Source organism: Rattus norvegicus, chromosome 3, assembly GCF_021556685.1.
Source record: "Rattus norvegicus strain SHRSP/BbbUtx chromosome 3, alternate assembly SHRSP_T2T, whole genome shotgun sequence".
NCBI lineage: Eukaryota > Metazoa > Chordata > Mammalia > Rodentia > Muridae > Rattus > Rattus norvegicus.
In genome coordinates, this window is record NC_141536.1 from 58,617,228 (window position 1) to 58,637,685 (window position 20,458).

At 41.8% G+C, this 20,458-nt stretch overlaps 1 protein-coding gene, 1 non-coding gene and 1 pseudogene across 13 annotated transcripts in view; 2 read left to right on the plus strand and 1 right to left on the minus strand.

The window, feature by feature from the left end:
* Positions 1 to 4,424: 4,424 nt before the first annotated feature.
* On the plus strand, positions 4,425 to 4,568 carry LOC120102032 (small nucleolar RNA SNORA48). Its single transcript, XR_015685144.1, has one exon. It is a non-coding gene; the product is annotated as a small nucleolar RNA SNORA48 (small nucleolar RNA).
* Positions 4,569 to 13,446: 8,878 nt separating this feature from the next.
* Positions 13,447 to 15,137, plus strand: Rps7-ps11 (ribosomal protein S7, pseudogene 11; annotated as a pseudogene).
* A 133-nt stretch (positions 15,138 to 15,270) lies between these two features.
* Lnpk (lunapark, ER junction formation factor) overlaps positions 15,271 to 20,458 on the minus strand; it is a 68,095-nt gene continuing 62,907 nt past the window's right edge. For all 12 annotated transcript variants that reach the window (NM_001434307.1, NM_001077429.2, NM_001434302.1 and 9 more), the window contains 1 exon segment: positions 15,271 to 20,444. The gene's annotated coding sequence lies outside the window, so the exon portion shown is untranslated.

Below are 20,458 nucleotides of genomic sequence, written 5' to 3' on the forward strand. Positions count from 1 at the left end.
TGAAAACATAAAACTTCCAAAGCTTAAGCATTTGTGGTAAGGAATCCCTTGGTCCTGTGAAGGCTCGTTTCCCCAGTATAGAGGAATGCCAGGGTTTTGAGGTGGGAGTGGGTGGGTGGCAGTGGGAGCATCTTCCTAGAAGCAGGGAGAGGGAGAGGAGGATGAGAGGGAGGGAAGGGAATAACATTTGAAATGTAAATACAGAAAATATTCAACTAAAATAAAATTAAGAAAAAAGAAATGGGAAGGGAGAAGCAATGTAATTATATTTCAATTAAAAAGTATAAAAAATTTTAAAAAGAAAAATAAAAGAATGTAACTGAACTAGAAAAAAAAGAAATCGACAAAAAGTAGACCTATTAATCTATTCTCACAAAAGTCAGCATCCTGATTTAAAAGGTACTATAAAAATAATAATTTTTACTCTGAGGAAAAAGCAAGTACAGTACCACAGTAAGACAATAGGTAGGAGTAGGCAGTTTGAATGAAGGGCTAAAAAGGGAGAATTGGGACTGATTTGTAGAAACAAGAGGACGTGCCTAAAGGGTACAAAGAACCACAGAGCAAGTCCGTCTGAGAGTAAGCACAGGGCTGCTATTCTCTTAATCGTTAGCTAGAAGACCTAAACTCTGTGTTCTTGTGAAACCCGCTACAGGAGATATCTAAGCGTCCTATGTGCATTAGTTTTTTTGACAATCTAAAAATGAAAGAACCCTAAACAAAATAGCCTCCAATATTAACTAGCTTTTCTATTTTAGAAATGCTTCATTCTAGATACTCCAATGCAGCTGAATATTTTTTACACGTCTTTGTGTGTGCACACGCATTCATGTACACACCACTGCACACATGTGGAGGTCGGAGGTTAACTCTTCATAACTGGTTCTGTCCTTCTAGCATCTGAGTCCCAAGGATCAAACTCAGGCTTTCAGGCTTGGTAGGAAATGCCTTTACCCACTGAGCCAACGTGCCAGATTTAATTTAACTTTTGAATGATGAGTTAGTTGAAATAACTATAGATAGTATAGAAGACAGTAAATTTAAATAGTAATATGTGAGCGAATATTGCCCGTTGTCTCAATAAAAGAAGCATTCCCTGTTTTAAGATTCCATTATAAACCATAAAAACTTCCGAACAACCTGGGTTATTGCCGAGGCCACTGGTTGCTCTCCACAGACTGATGGTAAAGCCCCATTACTGAAGACAGCGCCTGTATGTCTCAATGAACACATCGAAATCTAGCTGGTGCTCATGAAGAGCCTTCACCCCTGCTGACCGGAGTTCATGTATTGGAAGGTACTTTGCACTCTAGCAGAGAAGAAAGAAAGACACCAGCCCTGCTACAAAGTTTCCAGTCTACAATGCCACAGAGACTGTGGCAGAATGCACCGGCACCGGGCCTGCGGGCCTGCACAGGTCTAAACCGGATCAGGTCCCAGCACTGATGGGGAAGTAGACACAAGCTCCGATTCCTGATTCTAAATCTATCTCCAATTAACAACAGCTCACAGAGGAAAACTTCGTTTCTCCAAGGAGTTTCACACGACAAATAAACCACGTAGAAGGGCAGGCCCATGCCCAGAAGTAAATGGCCAACACAAAATGAACTCAAAAGTATTTTTGAAGATTATTTCTTGTCTCATATTGCTGTCTGGACATTTTTTTAAACCTTACTGCTATTTTGCTTGTATATTGTGGTTTCTAATTCTGGATTTTATGGTGTGTGTGTGTGTGTGTGTGTGTGTGTGTGTGTGTGTGTGTGTGTGTGTGTGTTTATCATATTTTCTTTCTGTCTTTAGTTTGTTCTTTGCATTTTTATCCTGCTTTGCTTGTCTTTTTATTTGCCTTAAGAGAATGTGAGAGAAAGTGTGAAGTTGGAAGGGTGAAGAGGTGGGGAGGAGATGAGAAAGAAAAAAACTGTATTCAGAATATAGGGTATAAAAATAACTATTTTCAATTAAAAATTAAATTAAAAAAAAGAAACTCTAGCATAAGGCAAGGCATGGGAAACATGAAACTGTAATCAAGACATCTATTAGGGGATGACCATAATGTGGAGAAACGCACGCAAGAGGATGTCTTCATTTATAGCCCTTTAAAGATACATTCGTGAGCGTCAACCTTTCTACCTTTTTGAAATTGTTCAGTTAATGCATGAACAACAAACAGTCCATGTTCTAATCCATTGCTTTGAAGAAAGAAACTCTCCCCAGACCTCGTCTCGATTTAAGTAGCTGCCCTGATAATCTATTTTACTCAACACAAAATAAAAGCGGTGGTTGACTTCCATAACTGCCTTTGTTCTGCCTTGTTGGCCCCCTTTTGCCCTATTTGAACAGCACTGTATCTCCTTCAGAGTCCATCCTTAATGAGGTTATTTACCTTGCATACCCAATGAGATTGTACCTTATGTAATAAATTCTCTGCTTTCAGGTATGTCTGAGGGGCAGCCTATTCAGCTATTAAAAGGTATAACCTTTTAGGGGAGATTGGTCTTACAGCTGGACACAACTTCTATACTGAACTTCCAATTTTTTAAAGATGTCACCATAGCACGCAGAGGTGTTTACATTTACATACACTGGTGGATGGGCCTTGCAAACACCCACTAACTACAAAATGACTTTTAAAAGCTCATTTGCTACCACATGTATAAATGTTCTTACTTATGTATGTTAATGAAATACACGTGTGCTAATAATGCAAGCTGGGCATTAAAGAATAATCATTTTAGAACATTAGCATTGCTATCAATTATGTGTGCTAATGAAATGCATGCAGCTACAATCCATTTGGACTGTAAATTTCCTTTCTGTCAGTAATGGTCTTTCCCCCTCCACCCAGCTGTTTACCAAAAGTTGTAACATTGACGACTTTAATTTCAACTCCTATTATTACCACGGTGAGATATAGCAAGGTGAGAAAGATCTGAAAGTCTAGAAGCAAACAAAGGATAACACACCATTCTGACAATAAATTTAGCCTACCATCACTGATGGGGTGGTGATCAAGACTGTTAGTAGTTGAAGAGAAATGGGGGAGGGGTTCGGGTACTTCTTTGAGTCTATGTACCATTTGAATCATGTACCATGAGCCATACCATTTGAAGATATTATTTTAACATATTTTAAATAAATATATTAAAAAATTATTTTAATTAAAAATTGTAATACAAATTTTCCTCAAAATTCTGACTTTCTCACCTTTTGTCCTATTTTATTCTCTCTCTCTCTCTCTCTCTCTCTCTCTCTCTCTCTCTCTCTCTCTCTTCTGAAACAAGTTCTCACCCTATAGACCAGGCTGGTTTATAACTCATAATGAAGTCCAGGTTGGCCTCAAAACAATGCAAAACAACCTTAATTCAGCCTTAGACAATGAGACTATAGGTGTAATCCACCATATCCCTGGACTTTTGTACATCTTTCCCTCACACCCCCGGGGGGGGGGGGTGTGTGTGGATGCAATGCCCCTACTACTGTAAATTATGCAGTTGAATTTCCCACATTTGGGAAAACTGAAGAAGTCAGCACATCTTGGGTGCAATGGATAAATCGTGGCCTGGGTAAACCACCTTCCTGATTATGGTTTCTCCCCTGCCCTTCCAGAGAACCTGGGTTTCATTCCCAAGACCCACATGGCAACACTCTGTAGCTTCGGTTCTAGAGGAGTCAACAGCTTCTCCTTGCCTCTGCCAGCAATAGGCACCAGGCACGCACATGGTACACATGCAGTCACAATACCAGCATACATAAATAAAAAATTTAAAAGACCAACAATCAATAAATAGGACCTCATAAAACTAAAACAAAGGACACCATCACTCAAGTGAAGAGGCAGCTTACAGAATGTGGGGGGAGGGGGAATCGTTATCTCTGACAGAATAGCTAAAATATACAAACTCAAAAAATTAAAATCAAGAAACAACTCAGTTTTAAAACCAGTTGCATGGAACTAAGCAGCGAGTTATCAAAAGATGAAATACCAGTGGCTGAGAAACTTTTTTTCTTTAATGTTCAACATCCCAAGCCATCAGTAAAATGCAAATTAAAATTACTTTGAGATTATCCCAGCTTGGATAGATAAGATTTTTAAAAATAAATAAAAATTTTAAAAAGCCAGTATGGATGAGAGGCAGAGGAGCATTCATTTGTGGTTAATGGGAGTGCAAGCTGGTGCAGCCACTATGGAAATCAGTATAGAGATTCCCAAAGAAACTAAAATAGATCTACCACATGATCCAGCCATCCCACTCTTGGGCATACACCCCCAAAGACTAACATGTCTATCCATGTGCCTTGTTTCTCTAGACACAATAACCAGGAAATGCAAACAGCCCAGATGTCCATCAGTTAATGAATGAACAATGAAATTGGTATATTTACATAGTGGAATATTCTTCAGCAGTTAAGAAAAATAAAACTTGTCCCCGTGGCAATGAGCAAAGAGACACCTTGTTGGTGGTGTTATTCTTACGTCTGGCAAGGGCAGCACAAATGACTGTCCTTTGTTCATCCTAACTTGATGTCTGGCTTGGTGGCCGCAGCAGTCTTATGCCTAGGATTCATAAAAATCAAGTCAAATCAAATCCAAGCAGCACAGCACAGGAGGAGGAAGACAGACTAAGATATGCCCTGCAATGCCTAGCACATTCAGGCCATAGACAACCATTTGCCACCATGCCACACACACAGATGGAGGATGTCACCCAGGGACCCACTCGTGTGAGGCCAGCCTACAGTGGGAACCCCCACAATGTGCAAGTATGTGGTGGTCAGGTGGGAGAGACAGAAGCGGAACAACTTGAACATTACGAAGAGACATGGAACTGGAGACTCGAGGGTAGAGAATAGCTTGTTGTGAATGACCATTCCTGCCACACGCATGGTGAGGTCCCAGCCCGAGCTGCCACTGAAGGCCATGTCTGAGACCAAGGCAACAGAGCAGCAGGGGTCAGTGTCTATGTCCTTGGCTCATATTACCACTAGAGAACATGGGGATGTCCCTTATTAGGGTAGCCACCAGGGACCACATGGGCTGTACATAACTGGTCTTCCTTTTCCATGAGTGCAGTGCTCTGGAGAGCTAGCCCCATCTCTCACCAGCAGCAGAACTTGGAAAGCAGGTCCTGTGCTCCCCCAGGCAGGACACTGGGGTGTGGGAGAGCAGACCCTGCCACTCATCTGCTATGCGGTGGCACAGGCTCAGAGTGCCCCCACCACCACTCCCTCCAGCAGTCAAGAAAGCGGCTCACTGGGTCATGAGCTTGGGAGAGCTAGCCCTGCCCTTCACCAGCTGGCTCTGGTTGAGCAGGAATGAGTGAGCCAGCCTGGAGGACTGAGCATGGGAGAGTTGGCCCTGCCACTTGCAGGCTGCAGCAGATCAGAGACCTTGACTGGGCAGCACAGTGGAGCTGCCTCAGGAGGCACAGGTGCAGGTAAACTGGCCCTGAGGATATAAGAGCAGGAGAGGTGAGCCTGCCTCTTCCTGAGGGCTTCATTGGGTGGTCTAGCCAGAGCAGTGCTGAAGAGCTCACCTCGGTGGTGTGGGTGAAGGAGAGCGGGCAGACTGACCAGCTCAGATCCAGGGCTCTGAATTGGCCCACTCCAAAATCTGTATCATTTGTGAACAGGTTGGGACCAATGAAAGGAAAGGGCCAGTCCTGCTGATCCAAAGTTACAGGATCTCCACTACACCCGGCAAGAACGGGGTAACCAGGAGAAGTCCCGATGAGGATCCCATACTGAAGCCAGAGATCTTGAAACAGACTCTGACTCATTGCAATGAACCTTTGCAAGTGAGTATGAGTGGAAAGCCGGAATAATGTCTGCCCTGGCAAAACAAGAACCCTAGTGTAAAAGTGGTGTCACAGGAGTGACCAACCGCCTTCTAATTGGATTTAAATTCCACTCCCCAAGACAAAACCCATACCTAGGCACCACTGTCAAGTCAGTAATGTGCGGTTAGACAGGTCATAGGCTCTGGGGGAAGAACATACTATTATTCTAAGTGGACATAGCATCAAACCAACTCCTAATTACTCACCATTGTACCCATAGACTAATGTATGTCTCACCATTATAGAAATTGATTTGCCTCTGTTTTCACAAAAAGTACACAAAGTCGATAGGTTGGGAAGGGGGCATGGAGCTGAAAGAAGCTGGAGGAGGACTTTTTATTTCTGCAAGAAGTTTATATCAAGCACTGTTAATAAGTGAGCCGTCTCTCTAGCTTTACAGAATTTAAATAGGGTGAACAAGCACCTCTAAACAAAGGCAGAATGATTGTTGTGAGTCGACACTCAAGAACTGAGGTCCGAAAGGAGTCATAATCTTATAAAAGTCAAAAGTTAAGGTACAAATTTGGTCTTTGTTCACTCACATTTGTGGTATTAGGGATGGAATCCAGAGCTCCACACATGCTGGCAAGAGCTCTTTGCTCTGAGCTACATCTTGTGCTGTATCTTTTTAATAGTGTGAATGGTTGACACAAAACACAAGAAAGTTCTCAATATAGGTTTACTGGAAGGTGTTTTTAAGCATTTGTAATTTTAGCTTTCGATTAGGAGTCTCTTTAGCTTTATTTTACATTATAATTCTTATGTAATAGCTACCCTTAAACTATGAAAGATACAGTCCTCTTTGGGGGAAAAAATGGGCCAAATGTTTGAGAAATAATATATATCGAACCTGGTGATCCTATGAAGCCCAGCGTAAAATTAAAATAAGTTAAAAAAAAGTCCCTGACTTTTGGAAGAGATGCCATTCCCTGCAAAGACTGTCTGTCAGGTCCTAGGACTGCTCATGAGAATGTCAGTAGAGGTGGTTGGAAAAGGGTTATTCACTCCTCCTTGCTCTCCTGAAGTTCTTGGCAGAGCTAGAGTCTCATGCTTACCCATCTATCAAACATCTGGCAACAATCTGGTAAATACGAATTTGTACAAAGTATGTGCTTTGCAACTACCACAGTACAAGAACTACATTTAAATAGGAATTATGAAAAACACATGTAAGTGCATAAAGAACTAAAGGGAAGGTTGATCCTTGACCCCAATTCAACAGAACACACCAAGCACTGCAGATGAAAGTGGTGGTGACCACAATCTAGTAACCTGCAGATGGCATCCAAGAAAGTAAGGTGCAAGCGCCAGGCACTCAGACTATACAGATTCACAGATGACACCGAGAAGGCAACTGGCCATCACCTGTTCCTCTAAGTGAAGCTCTGGGGTTGAGGTTGGCAGCCATCTACACTCTTCCCTCCCTACTGTACCAAAGCAAAGGCCCGGTGGCACAAGAAAATCTAAAACTAAAATTTTACTGTTCTAGCAAAAAGTTTAAACTCTCAATGTGGTGAATATTGATATTGGGGCATGGTGTCATATCAAAAAAACAAAATTCACTTCAACCACAAAATGTGGAGAACCACATTTTGCTATGCACTGTGCTAAACAGACAGTTGAAACTACCTAAGGAACACTGGTTCCCTAGTGAACATCCAGACAGTATAGAAGTCTGCAGTTTTTGTAAAAAACAAAAAAGCAAACAAACCACACACACACACACACACACACACACACACACACACACACCAACAAAAAAATCAACAGTGTGGACTGAGAACATACATTTTGATGAGATAATGAGTGCATAATTCTTTTTATGCTTTCAGGGAATATCTTATTGAAAAGGTGTTCCCTTGTGACTGGTCAGTTGTTTGGTAGTTTGGTTGTTTGGTTGTTTGGTTGGTTGGTTGGCTGGTCAGTTGGTCAGTTGATTTGTTGGTTGGTTGGTTGGTTGGTCAGTTGGTTGGTTGGTTGGCTGGTTGGTCAGTTGGTTGGTTGGTCAGTTGGTTGGTTGGTTGGTTGGTCAGTTGATCGGTTGGTTGGTTGATTGGTTGGTTGGTCAGTCAGTTGATTGGTTGGTTGGTTGGTTGGTCAGTCGGTTGATTGGTTGGTCAGTTGGTTGGTTGGTTGGTTGGTTGGTCAGTTGGTTGGTTGGTTGGTCAGTTAGTTGGTTGGTTTGTTGGTCGGTTGGTTGGTCAGTTGGTCAGTTGGTTGGTTGGTTTGTTGGTCAGTTGGTTGGTTGGTCGGTCGGTCGGTCGGTCGGTCGGTCAGTCGGTCGGTTGGTTGGTTGGTCGGTCAGTTGATCGGTTGGTTGGTTGATTGGTTGGTTGGTCAGTCAGTTGATTGGTTGGTCAGTTGGTTGGCTGGTTGGTTGGTCAGTCGGTTGGTTGGTCAGTCAGTTGATTGGTTGGTCAGTTGGTTGGTTGGTTGGTTGGTTGGTCAGTTGGTTGGTTGGTTGGTCAGTCGGTTGGTTGGTTGGTTGGTTGGTTGGTTGGTTGGTTGGTCAGTCGGTTGGTTGGTTGGTCAGTTGGTTGGTTGGTTGGTTGATTGGTTGGTCAGTCAGTTGATTGGTTGGTTGGTCAGTTGGTTGGTTGGTTGGTCAGTTGGTTGGTTGGTTGGTCAGTCGGTTGGTTGGTTGGTCAGTCGGTTGGTTGGTTGATTGGTTGGTCGGTCAGTTGGTTGATTGGTTGGTTGATCAGTCGGTTTATTGGTTGGTTGGTCAGTTGGTTGGTTGGTTGGTTGATCAGTCGGTTTATTGGTTGGTTGATCAGTTGGTTGGTTGGTTGGTTGGTTGGTTGGTTGGTTTTTCAGACAGTTTTCTACTCTGTAGTCCATTCTAGCCTTGGAACTATAATCCAGACTGGCCTGTAACTTTCAATCCTCCTACCCCAGCCTCCCAAGTCCCAGGATTACAAGCTTACAACATCATGCTTAGCTGAAAGACGATTTATTAAATGACACAGAATCAAAGAATGTAAAGGTTTTAGAAATTTATTCAACATCAAGAATGGAGATGTAATTTATGTATTTGTGCACAGAGCAACTTCAATCATCTTTTGTGTTGTTACAAACTAATTCCATTCTGTGCTATCTTAGGAAAGTTATAGGGAATGCTGCGAGCAGAAAGAATACAGTACTTCTTACTACTAAGTAGAGAAGCCAATAGGCAGTAGACTACTCTTAAGTTTCTTAATCTCTGCAACGGAGCTTCAGAAACCCTAATCAGCAGATTCTTTGGCAAATGCTTTACTTCTTCAAATACTGAATAACATATTGCTATGAATCATTATCACAGAATATTTTAATCATTTTAAAGTACATTAGATAAAGGAAAATGTTAGTAAAAATCTATGCTTATCAAATGCTTAAGAGCAAAGGAGACATACTTACACAACAGATACCCAAGTTCAGATCTTGCCTCTGCCACTTACCGAGAGATCTTTCATGAGTTAGTTAACTTTGAACATCGGTTTCTTTATCTACAAGATGGAGATAAAAATTTATTCCAAAGAATCCTTCTAAGCTGAATGTAAAAAGTCTTACAACAGGCTGGATAAATATTAAGTACTCAATAACAGTTCTGCACCATAGGAAACTAACACAGCCAAGTGTACATAGTCAGACATTTAAAACAAGTGACTTAAGTATTACCCCTACAAAATCTCATATATACTATATATAAATCTATCTGCATGGTAATCTCCTAAGTAGTGAAATTAATTTTCAAATCTATTACAAATCGTTAAGAATTCTCAACTTGTGAGGTTTCTGCAGTAACTGTTCTTTGTTGCCTGAAAATTCTAAACTAGACTAGCATGTGTATTATAGCAGAATCGCTTCTAGATTTATATCCAAAGCCAGCTTTAGAAAACTATTCGAACACACTTAAGAAGCGGTCTCCATAGAGCTGAGTGGTGAGATGTCCAAAAAGTAGTTTAAGAAATCAAAGATTATGGTGTCATATTGAATATAAACATAAGTACTTATTAGAAGACAAAAGCTTTGGTTTATTTCTCTTAATTAGAAGAATTAATGAGCTGTGCATGTCTGTATATGAGCACATAAAGGAAGGCAGAGGAGATATGCAAATGTGGGGAGAGGACCTTCATAGTGCCAGACAAATGGAGAGTACTTGAAGCTACTAGAAGTGATCTGGGCTTCCTAATTCTTAACCCTGTGCTGTTCATAAAGCATTCCTTCCTCCTCTCCATTTCCTGGGTAACAAAGATCTCTAGACTTTATTGCTCACATAAACTCTTCTCCTCAGACTGATTCTCTCCCATGTTTAAAGCTGAATTAAAGATAACTCTTTCCCAAAAGACTTACTCATATAAAAATGTTCTGAATTTGAAACTCAAGAGTATTAATTGAGATCTTGTGATCTTTCTTTAACAGTGATTTGCTATAGGCCATTGCTCTCGATTTGGAATTTATTTTAAAATAGTAAATGTAGATAAAAATAATATTAGAAAAATTTGATAGTAAATTTAAAAAACAAGGAAAATGAATAAAAATATATTTCTTTCAAGTTCTTTACATGTGCAACATCATATGCATACACACAATTATCATAGATAAGATCAAACCATATGCACTATGTAGCATTGTATCCACTTTTCTCTTAATACTGAACCAGCATTCCTCACATTTTAAATTTTAAAAACATTTTTAAAGGTGTTACTCTCTCCTTCCATTCTAAACATTCTGGTATATTTTTTCACTATAATAAATACTTCAAACTAAAAAAAAATGCAGGAAATTAAGGAGGGGAAACTGGGGTAAGAATGGAGACTATGTGTCCTTGCACCCATGTCCTGAGCTGCCTATAATGGGATGAGAAAAGTCCTTACCATTGGCAGCTGCTCTGTGTCTGTAAGAAGTTGAAGGGCTGCCGTCTCTTGCTGGTGGCAGGTGTCTACAAGGCCCCAGACAACAGCAAGTGGACTATGATGGATTCTAGAAAGTGCTAACAGCAGTTTCCTGTGAAAATAGCTACTAGAAGCCAATTCTGCTCCCGCACAGAGAATTAGCTCAGACCCAGATTTGCTTTAAGAATATAGCTCCATATACAGCTGTTATGTAATTTATAAAGTGTACAAACTGAATGGATTAAAAACTAAAAAGGAATCCCATGGGAGAGAAAAATTCAATGTGTCAAAAAGAGAAAACTGTCAAATAGCTTTGCAGAAAGTTTCAGAGCTGGGGATGAGACTCAGTGGTAGAGCGCTCACATTAGGGATGAGACTCAGTGGTAGAGCGCTCACACTAGGGATGAGGCTCAGTGGTAGAGCGCTCACACTAGGGATAAGGCTCAGTGGTAGAGCGCTCACACTAGGGATGAGGCTCAGTGGCAGAGCACTCACACTAGGGATGAGGCTCAGAGGTAGAGCGCTCACAGCTCACACTAGGGATGAGGTTCAGTGGTAGAGCGCTCACACTAGGGATGAGGCTCAATGGTAGAGCGCTCACACTAGGGATGAGGCTCAGTGGTAGAGCGTTCACACTAGGGATGAGACTCAGTGGTAGAGCACTCACACTAGGGATGAGACTCAGTGGTAGAGCGCTCACACTAGGGATGAGACTCAGTGGTAGAGCGCTCACACTAGGGATGAGACTCAGTGGTAGAGCGCTCACACTAGGGATGAGGCTCAGTGGTAGAGCACTCACACTAGGGATGAGACTCAGTGGTAGAGCGCTCACACTAGGGATGAGACTCAGTGGTAGAGCGCTCACACTAGGGATGAGGCTCAGTGGTAGAGCGCTCACATTAGGGATGAGGCTCAGTGGTAGAGCGCTCATACTAGGGATGAGGCTCAGTGGTAGAGCGCTCACACTTGGGATGAGGCTCAGTGGTAGAGCGCTCACACTAGGGATGAGGCTCAGTGGTAGAGCGCTCACAGCTCACACTAGGGATGAGGTTCAGTGGTAGAGCGCTCACACTAGGGATGAGGCTCAATGGTAGAGCGCTCACACTAGGGATGAGGCTCAGTGGTAGAGCGTTCACACTAGGGATGAGACTCAGTGGTAGAGCGCTCACACTAGGGATGAGGCTCAGTGGTAGAGTGCTCACACTAGGGATGAGACTCAATGGTAGAGCGCTCACACTAGGGATGAGGCTCAGTGGTAGAGCGCTCACACTAGGGATGAGACTCAATGGTAGAGCGCTCACACTAGGGATGAGGCTCAGTGGTAGAGCGCTCACATTAGGAATGAGGCTCAGTGGTAGAGCGCTCATACTAGGGATGAGGCTCAGTGGTAGAGCGCTCACACTAGGGATGAGGCTCAGTGGTAGAGCGTTCACACTAGGCCCTGGGTTTAACCTCCAGTACTGAAAGGCAAAATCAAAACAGAAAAAGACATGGATGAGAAAAAATTAATTTTATGATATGATTACAGAAGCAGAAGATTCCTAGGAAGGGAAGAACTAGACACAACTAAAGAATAAAATAGAATAGAATGAGTAGAAATACAGTATTTGCCACCAAATGTATTATGCTTCCTCACAGTACTCTTCAAAACTTAACTGACACACTTGAAGGTGTTCTTCCAAACAAAAGTAGTCACCAATAAAGCCATCATGAGTCCAAAAACACACTGAACACACTTTTACATCCATTGTACCACTTAATACAGCATTACTTCTTTTGGGCCTAGCAGAGTGGCTTCATCCATGAGGAAAGTTTACAGAATTCCCTATTGTGTGAAGAAAGATCCACCCAATTTTAAACGATACTAAGTAATCGTTCGGTAGTTAGCATTCTCCGTGGCACAATGACCTCCCTCTTTTGATTTCTGGTCCTCTTAGGAAATTAGATGAGATCTGTGTTCTCTTCCCAGAACAATGTGTGCACACATATAAAACTGTGCAGAAGCATTTCCAGAGGCCTCTGGGCTCCTTGAGTCCCTGTACCAGGGAGTGGGGGTTGAAGAGAACTAGTGAAGTGGCGGTCATGGAGCAATAAAGACAGGATGGGAACTACTGCCAAGAGCTTTACCATTCGGGCCACACTGGCCTAGCTTTTAAGTCTGATATGTGAGTACTAAAGGAGGCCTTCTCTCTTTCCATTGTCTCTCAATGAATGAGCCTTCTGAGAAGTCACATAATTTCCTCACATCATTCTGTTGCATAGTCTCATTTCTTTCTCCCATGCCTGGCTCATAGGTAGCATTCATTAAAGGGGAAATGAATGACTAATTGCACACGCTAGGACAGAAGTCCTACGGATGGCAGAACCTGTATGCAGCCTGTATTACCACAAACAGATTCTTATTACCACTAAATACTCTTTGAGCCAATCACTGACATGTATTTAAAAAAAAAATTGGTAAAACTTCTTTGAGTTGTGTCTTAAAACTTATTCCTAAAACACAAAGTAGTATATTAATAGTAGTATATTAATCTGTTACCAGAGCAATAATTAACAATTTTTATTAGTGAACAAGTAGATCTTATGGAGACTAAGCTTGTGCTGGTACTAAATCATAAACTATTTGTTTATTGTATAAATTACAACTATTTCCAAAAATACTAAACTTCACAAATTTCACAAATGGAAATTTAATGCTTTAAAAAAACATTTTTTTTGCAATAATTACACGGAAGATGGCAACTAAAGCACTATTCCAATACACTAAAGGTAATGGCTGCCTCTTCTGCTCATGTCATGTTGATGTATGACTGTGAAACAAAGGTCACCCTTCCACACTCATGCATTATCAAATTTGAAAGCACAATATTTGATTCTGACCAACCTTTAAACTGCCCACAATATGTGTAAAAAAGAGATGGAGTTTTACCTTGGTTTTCAAAAAGAAAAAAATGAATCCATGTTTTGGAAGCAGAAGGGTCAAGAAGTCAGTGGCAAGGTTAGATGTCAACACCATGAATCTCACAGTGTCTTAGCTTATCAACGAGGTCCAGTACAATGATTACAAGCAAAAATTGTCATACTAATGAAGACAAAGACCTAAAAAATTAAATAGTCCAGGCCCTCTGACAGAGGGCAGTACTTGGTGGGCAATAAGGGAAAATTGAGGACATAAATCACTCTTTAGAGCTCGTAAAACTTCACAGTGCACAAACGGTCTGCACACCTGGGGAACGGACTGTTGGGGGCAGAAGTGGCAGCTGCCAGACCTCTCACTACTCATCAGGAGTGCAGCAGCCTGAAACTGAGCATCTTGATCAGAAGTCGAGTCATCACTTTTCATGCTTCTCTTCCAACTCTGCACATACTACGATCCTGCTGACGGACAATTTAGTAGTCGTGTGGCATATTGGATTCTAAACTTGTGTTTGTTGGGTGGACAAATTGTCTTATCAGAATCTACCGAAACCTGAACCACTTCTGCTCTCTCCGTCAGTGGCCAGGACGCAGCAGGAGGGGGAGGGCAGAGAACAGCGGAAAGAAAATCTCTGCTTTTAGTAGACTATGGTTTGTTGTTATTTATTTGGGGTGGGAGCACATGTGTGAAGTTCATGTGTGGAGGACAGAGGAAAATGTGAGCTGAACTCAAAGTCAGGCAATGGCAGCAACTGGCTTTACCCACTGAGCCATCCTGCCTGGCTGTTGTTTTGAAAAAAGCTGAACTATAGGAGATTACCATAATTAAGGGGAGAAAGGTTGGGATATGAACTGTTCTCATGAGAGCTGTCTCTCTCTAAGCCAACCCTCCCATAAGGACGAAGCCACGTTCAGCTCGAGCACCAGATTGTGAAGCCCGATGGCGAGGAGCCACACGAGTTCGAGTCTGGCATCTCTCGGGGGCTGCTCGAGCTGGAGATGGACTCAGATCTCAAGGCGCAGCTGCGGGAATTCAACGTCACTACGGCCAAGGAAATCGAAGTCGGTGGTGGTCGGAAAGCTATCATGATTTTTGTACCGGTTCCTCAGCTGAAATCTTTCCAGAAAAATCCAAGTCCAGCTAGTTTGTGAATTGGAGAAAAAGTTCACTGGGAAGGAAGCACGTAGTCTTCATTGTTCAGAGGAGGATTCTGCCCAAGCCAACTGGAAAAGCCTTACGAAAAATTAGCAAAGGCGCCCCAGAAGCTGCACCCTGACAGCAGTGCACGACACCATCCCTGAGGACTTGGTCTTCCCAAGTAAAATTGTGGGTCAGAGGATCTGTGTGAAACTGGATGGCAGCCGGCTCATAAAAGTTCATTTAGACAAAGCACAGCAGAACAACATGGAGCACAAGGTCAAAACATTTTCTGGTGTATACAAGAAGCTCACAGGCAAGGATGTTAATTTTGAATTCCCAGAGTTTCAGTTGTAAAGAAAATGACTGAATAAAGTGCCATTCATACTTTAAAAGGGGGGGGGTTGGTTCATGAACAATCAAAAAGAATTCAGATTTTCAAAAACTAAAAGGGAAATGTGCTGAAAATGTGCAGCAAGAATCCATACACAATATTCAACCAAAATAGGTCTCAAGAATATCAATTTTATTCCAGTTCATACTCAATTTCAATTACAGGACTCAAAGTATTCTACTCTGAAAAACCATACACTGTAGCTATATGAATACAGAGCTGAGAATAACTTTATTCCAAGTATATTCGATTTCTTTTGAAAGATTGTTTTTATAAAGCAAACCATTTCAACTTTTAAAAAAATGCTCCCCTTATTAGAAGGTGAGCAAAGCCTTTGGAAGTCTTGCTAATGGACAGTAAAACATGAATAGCCAGTTTCAGTTTTAGGAAACAGCTTATAATTCATAAAACACACATTGGAACATCTTAATAAAAGCACAGGAACCATTCCTTTCCTGTTTTGCTTTGAGGTAAGAACCCAAGTTTAAAATCTATATACTAGCCTATATATAGAAAAAGAAATACCCTTAAATTATCCTGCGTAAAAGTGTGTGTGTATCTGGGCCCCACTAGGTCCAGATGTCAAAAGGTAGAAATGTCTAAGTTCTAAGACAACATCAGTCAGTGTCAAATGTTAGAAACAGGGAAGTGAAAGTCAGTAAGTCAGTACAGGTGACTCTAGGGGCAGGCTGAGCACTGTAAGTTTAAAGGCCAGTGTGGTCTGCACTGCAACTCAAGACTAGCAAGAAATACATAGTGAAACTGAGTGTATATGTATGTGTGTGTATGTGTGTACACTCTTACATACGGATCTTTACATATCTCCTAAGAAGTAGGAAAAGGATTACCGAACTCAAATGATCTTACCGCAATTCTTAAACCCAACCCAACTAGCAGGCTCTTCTAAGCACTGGGCAATTCTCCCACCGCATCACATGGGTTTAGATCATCTTAGTTCACTCATGTCACTGAGGTTCTCCTATGTCAGGCACCAAGAGAACAAAAACAATATATCCTAGCCCTCAACTAGTGCTTTGGGCAGTTCTCCCTCTCTAGTCTCAAATCTATCATTCATAGGAATTTCAGAGAGAAACAGCACACCAACCTCTTGTGTTAGCAAAGGCAAGTCCACCACTTAGTAACAGGAATCTAACTTTCTGATTATTTACATAATGTGTCTGTGCCAAGTTCTGGTTTACTTTGGTTTGAGGTCAAGAGGGAGACGAGAACCCAGAAACATAGTCTATGTCCACTATTCCATGAAAACTGAGAAGCAGACCTATCAAGCCACCAGGTATCTCCTGTACAAATGATGTGAGATACCACACGACCATGAGAAACTCAGGGCTTTAGCCTAAGTCTTTCAGCTACCGAAGGAGCGCACACAGGTAGTAAAGAAAGCAATTTTAGTCGCCATGTTTAAAACCTATTTGCAGCTCTATAAACCAGCTTGAGGAAATGAATTCCATCTCCATGTGACCCTTGTCTCCCTGAAGTCACTGGAAGGTACCTAGATCATAAGCCTGACCTACAGGTGGGCATTATGTGCACCAAATGCCCCGCCTGCGACACCCTTCAAAGCAGATGAAGAAATATTTATTCCCATGAAAATTATTTTTTTCTCAGTTTTACTAAAGCAAGCGCCAGGGATCTGGTAAAAACCTTCAGTAGCTAAAAATTTGGCCTCTTTTCACAGAATTCTGGACTGAGGGAAGTTTTCAAGAATACTTTTTAATCTTCTCAGAGTGCTTCCAACATTTATCAGTTTTGAAGCCAAAGGAAAAAGGCAAGGATGGCCAGCGTGTGCCTGAACCCAGCTGTCACCACCCCTTGATGATGGGTGACAGCGGCAGTCAGCCATATCCAGACCTTACGCAGGTGCTGCAGACCCGAACTCAGTTCCTCCTGCTTACACACTTCTCTCAGCTCCACTGCAATAATTTTAGAGAGTATCTTATTTTCACATTGATTTCATTAGTGTGTGTGGGCACACATGTGCCACAGCAGGCACACAGAGGTCAGAAGACAGCCTGAGGAGGTCGGTCCTCCCCTTCCTCCGTGTGGACCTCGGTCATCAGACTCGGCAATGGTCCCCTTACCTGGTGAGCCATCTCTTGGGCCCTAAGAAAGTTAAAGGTAGTAGTGTTTTTTTGTTTTTTGTTTTTTGTTTTTTTTTAAGTTGAAAATGCCCTAAAAAGGTGAAAGGTAGTAGTTTACAAAAAGGTAGTAAGGAAGCTGAAACACATCAATTGCCTATGGATTGGTACAATTCAATAAGGTTTTAATTCTGCACTCGTTTTAGTTGTTCTTGTTTCAAAGACACTTTTCCATATTTATAACTGTCTGTCTAAATTCGGAATATTTTTATCTGTTGGCCAGAAATTTAATAAACTTGAAATAAGTCAAATTCTAAAAGGTCTCAATTCCTGACCATTTCTGTACTGATTATTACTTGGTACTTGAATTATTTTTGATAGTTCATTTGTGAACTGTATCTAATGTCTTCTACAATTTTTATGCCACATAGAAACTCGCTAAATTTTTTTCTGTTAACTTCCTAGAGCAGTTCCATTGCCCACAACCACTCAAAACTGCTGTCCTCTTCAGTCTACCCTTCAAGTGATACTTCTAAAAAGCTAACATGTAATATACTAATTAAGGTAGGTACTGTCAGTTGGAAACAGAAATAAAGTTGTTAAAGAAATCATAAACATCAATATTGAATCAGTGAAAAATTTGAGCTTCAATATAAATAGTCCTTCATTAAATCTGACTTGGCTCAGATGCCCACTATCCCTGACCTAAACCTGACAATCATTTAACATTCTGGAACTCAGCATATATTACCTAATGACAATCATTACATAATTAAAATCAATCTCTTCTCCTCCACCCACCTCTCTCTCTCTCTCTCTCTCTCTCTCTCTCTCTCTCTCTCACACACACACACACACACACACACACACACACACACACAGAGCTACAGACTTGATTCTACTGTGAAGGTGTGTATGTACAATGAGTACATGCTGAAAAACTCATAGTTTAATAAATAAAATTTCCAACCTTGGGTTCTAAAGGATATTCCAATTCAACAGCTCTATATTGAGCTCCTTCGGTATCTACAGAAACAGGAGGTATTTCAGGAGGAAGAGCTTGAGAAATGTAGGCAACTGGAAGAAACCTACATATATGCAGCACTGAAAATAATAGCCTATGTATACTAAGTATGCGTGTGGTAGAGGGGAAGTAGCAGTGACAGTAGTTGTAATGCGAAAACTTGCTGTGAGAGACAACTGGGGAGAAACTGCACCGAACTTTGTCAGTCAATAGACATTCAGCTTTCCTCTCAAACACAGAAGACTGCAGACAGTGCAGAGGTCTGAGGTCCCAGTGCACAGAATGGACAGGAAAGCAGCATGACTGAAAACAGACAGAGGGACTGATTAAAAGGTAGCTTTCATACCCTGAGGAGACGGAGGCAGGAATTAGAAGGCAATACAGTGATGATTAACAGTAAGGCTTTGGAAGCTGGAGAAACAGTTCAGCAGCAGAGCAACGCTAAGCACGTACAAGGCTGTGGGTTCAATGCCAAAGACAAGTGATCTGCTTGCATTCAGATCTCAGGTTTTCCACATGCTGATATGGACCTCTAAGAAAGCTGCTTATTCTCCCGACATCTTGTTTCATATCCATACTTAAGATACAAAATCCCCATAGAACTGCCCCCCCCAAACAAAATTGTGTATAAACATACATACAGCAGGCGCATGTAGTTTACTGAAACAACACAGATTTATGTGAATATAATCCAAACAAAATGGACAAATAATATAAACGTAAATGTTCAGAGGAGAGCAAGGCACAGCACTTCTTGGGAATGATTCCAGCACCCAGGAATCTGAGGCCTTAAGTCACAAAGTTAAGCCCAAGCTGGGCTACATTGCAATATTCTACTGGGATATAGGGGGAGAAAGTGGGAATGAACACTTTGAAGACAGAGGGAAAGAGGGACTATATTTTAAGTTCTGGCTTGAATACTTACACTATTTGGTAAAATGACAAACAAGTTTGAGCAAGTGTTCTTTTTAAAAAAATACTGACTTCACAACATCATGGCAGTAGATGGGTAAAATACACAGCTATGAAGCCAAAGAAACACCAAGCCAGAGATCTGAATTCATACAGACAGTGGTTACTAAGGCCCTGGGCACTGATGAGAGCTCCCAGAGAATGAATGTGTAGCATAAGAACTACAACAGGTGGAAGCCAGAGAACACCAACATTTAAACATGGCAGAGGAAGTCTTCAAGGGACACTGAAAACAAGAAGCCAGAGAAGATAACGGCAGTGCACATCCAGAACCTAAAGGATGAAGGTGTCTCAGAGAAAAAGAACACTCAGCCAAGCCACTCTGCCAAGCAAGAGCATGGCTAAGTACCGAGTAGTCACATGAGATATAAGCAGGGCACTGCTAGGCTCTCCACATACAGACAGAAGAAAAGCAAATCGTGAAGACAGTTGATGGGAAAACAAAATACCCTTGCAGTAAGAATTCAGAGCAAAGATAAAGTGACCCAAAACAGGACTAAAAGGCAGAGGGTTAGCTTCAGACAGGGAGAAGAAAAGGGTATCTGTCAGACAAAAAAAGTTAAGCTGACACTTGAGGTAGAACGGGCAAAGCATAGGCACATCCCTGAGACGAGAGTCCCAGAGCCACAGGAGAAGGATGTGGGTAGGAGAGACAGAAAGGGAAGCTAAGCTCTGTCTGCAGCCCACACTGAGGACATGACGACAAGCTGAGCATTTGTGGACAGGGCAGTCCCTTCAAATAATCTTAGTAGTCGGAAATGTGGGGTCTCATTCACTTCAGCCATTGTCTACTATAACATCAGAAGAGGAGTCTGTTTTAAATACACCGACAATTGCCTCTGTTGTGCTAATTTTACTGAGCTCCTTTTAAGATTTGGATTTTTTTATTTGTAGTTATGTGTATCCGTGGGGATGAGAATGCACATTAGGCTAGTGTCTTATAAGGAGGCCAGGTAGAAGGCATCAGATCTAGACCTGGAGCTACAGGAGGGAGGGAGCCCTCCAGCTGTCATTCTTAACACTGAGCCCCCTCTCTAGCTTCCTCCCCTGTTACATTTCTTTTGGGGGATGTTTTTATATCTTCTTGGTTTCATCATTAAATTCCATTTCTCTGAGGTATTCATTTTTGAGCAGTGCATATCAGGCATTTTTAACTCCTAACAAGGTCCTCTCTCTCTCTCTCTCTCTCTCTCTCTCTCTCTCTCTC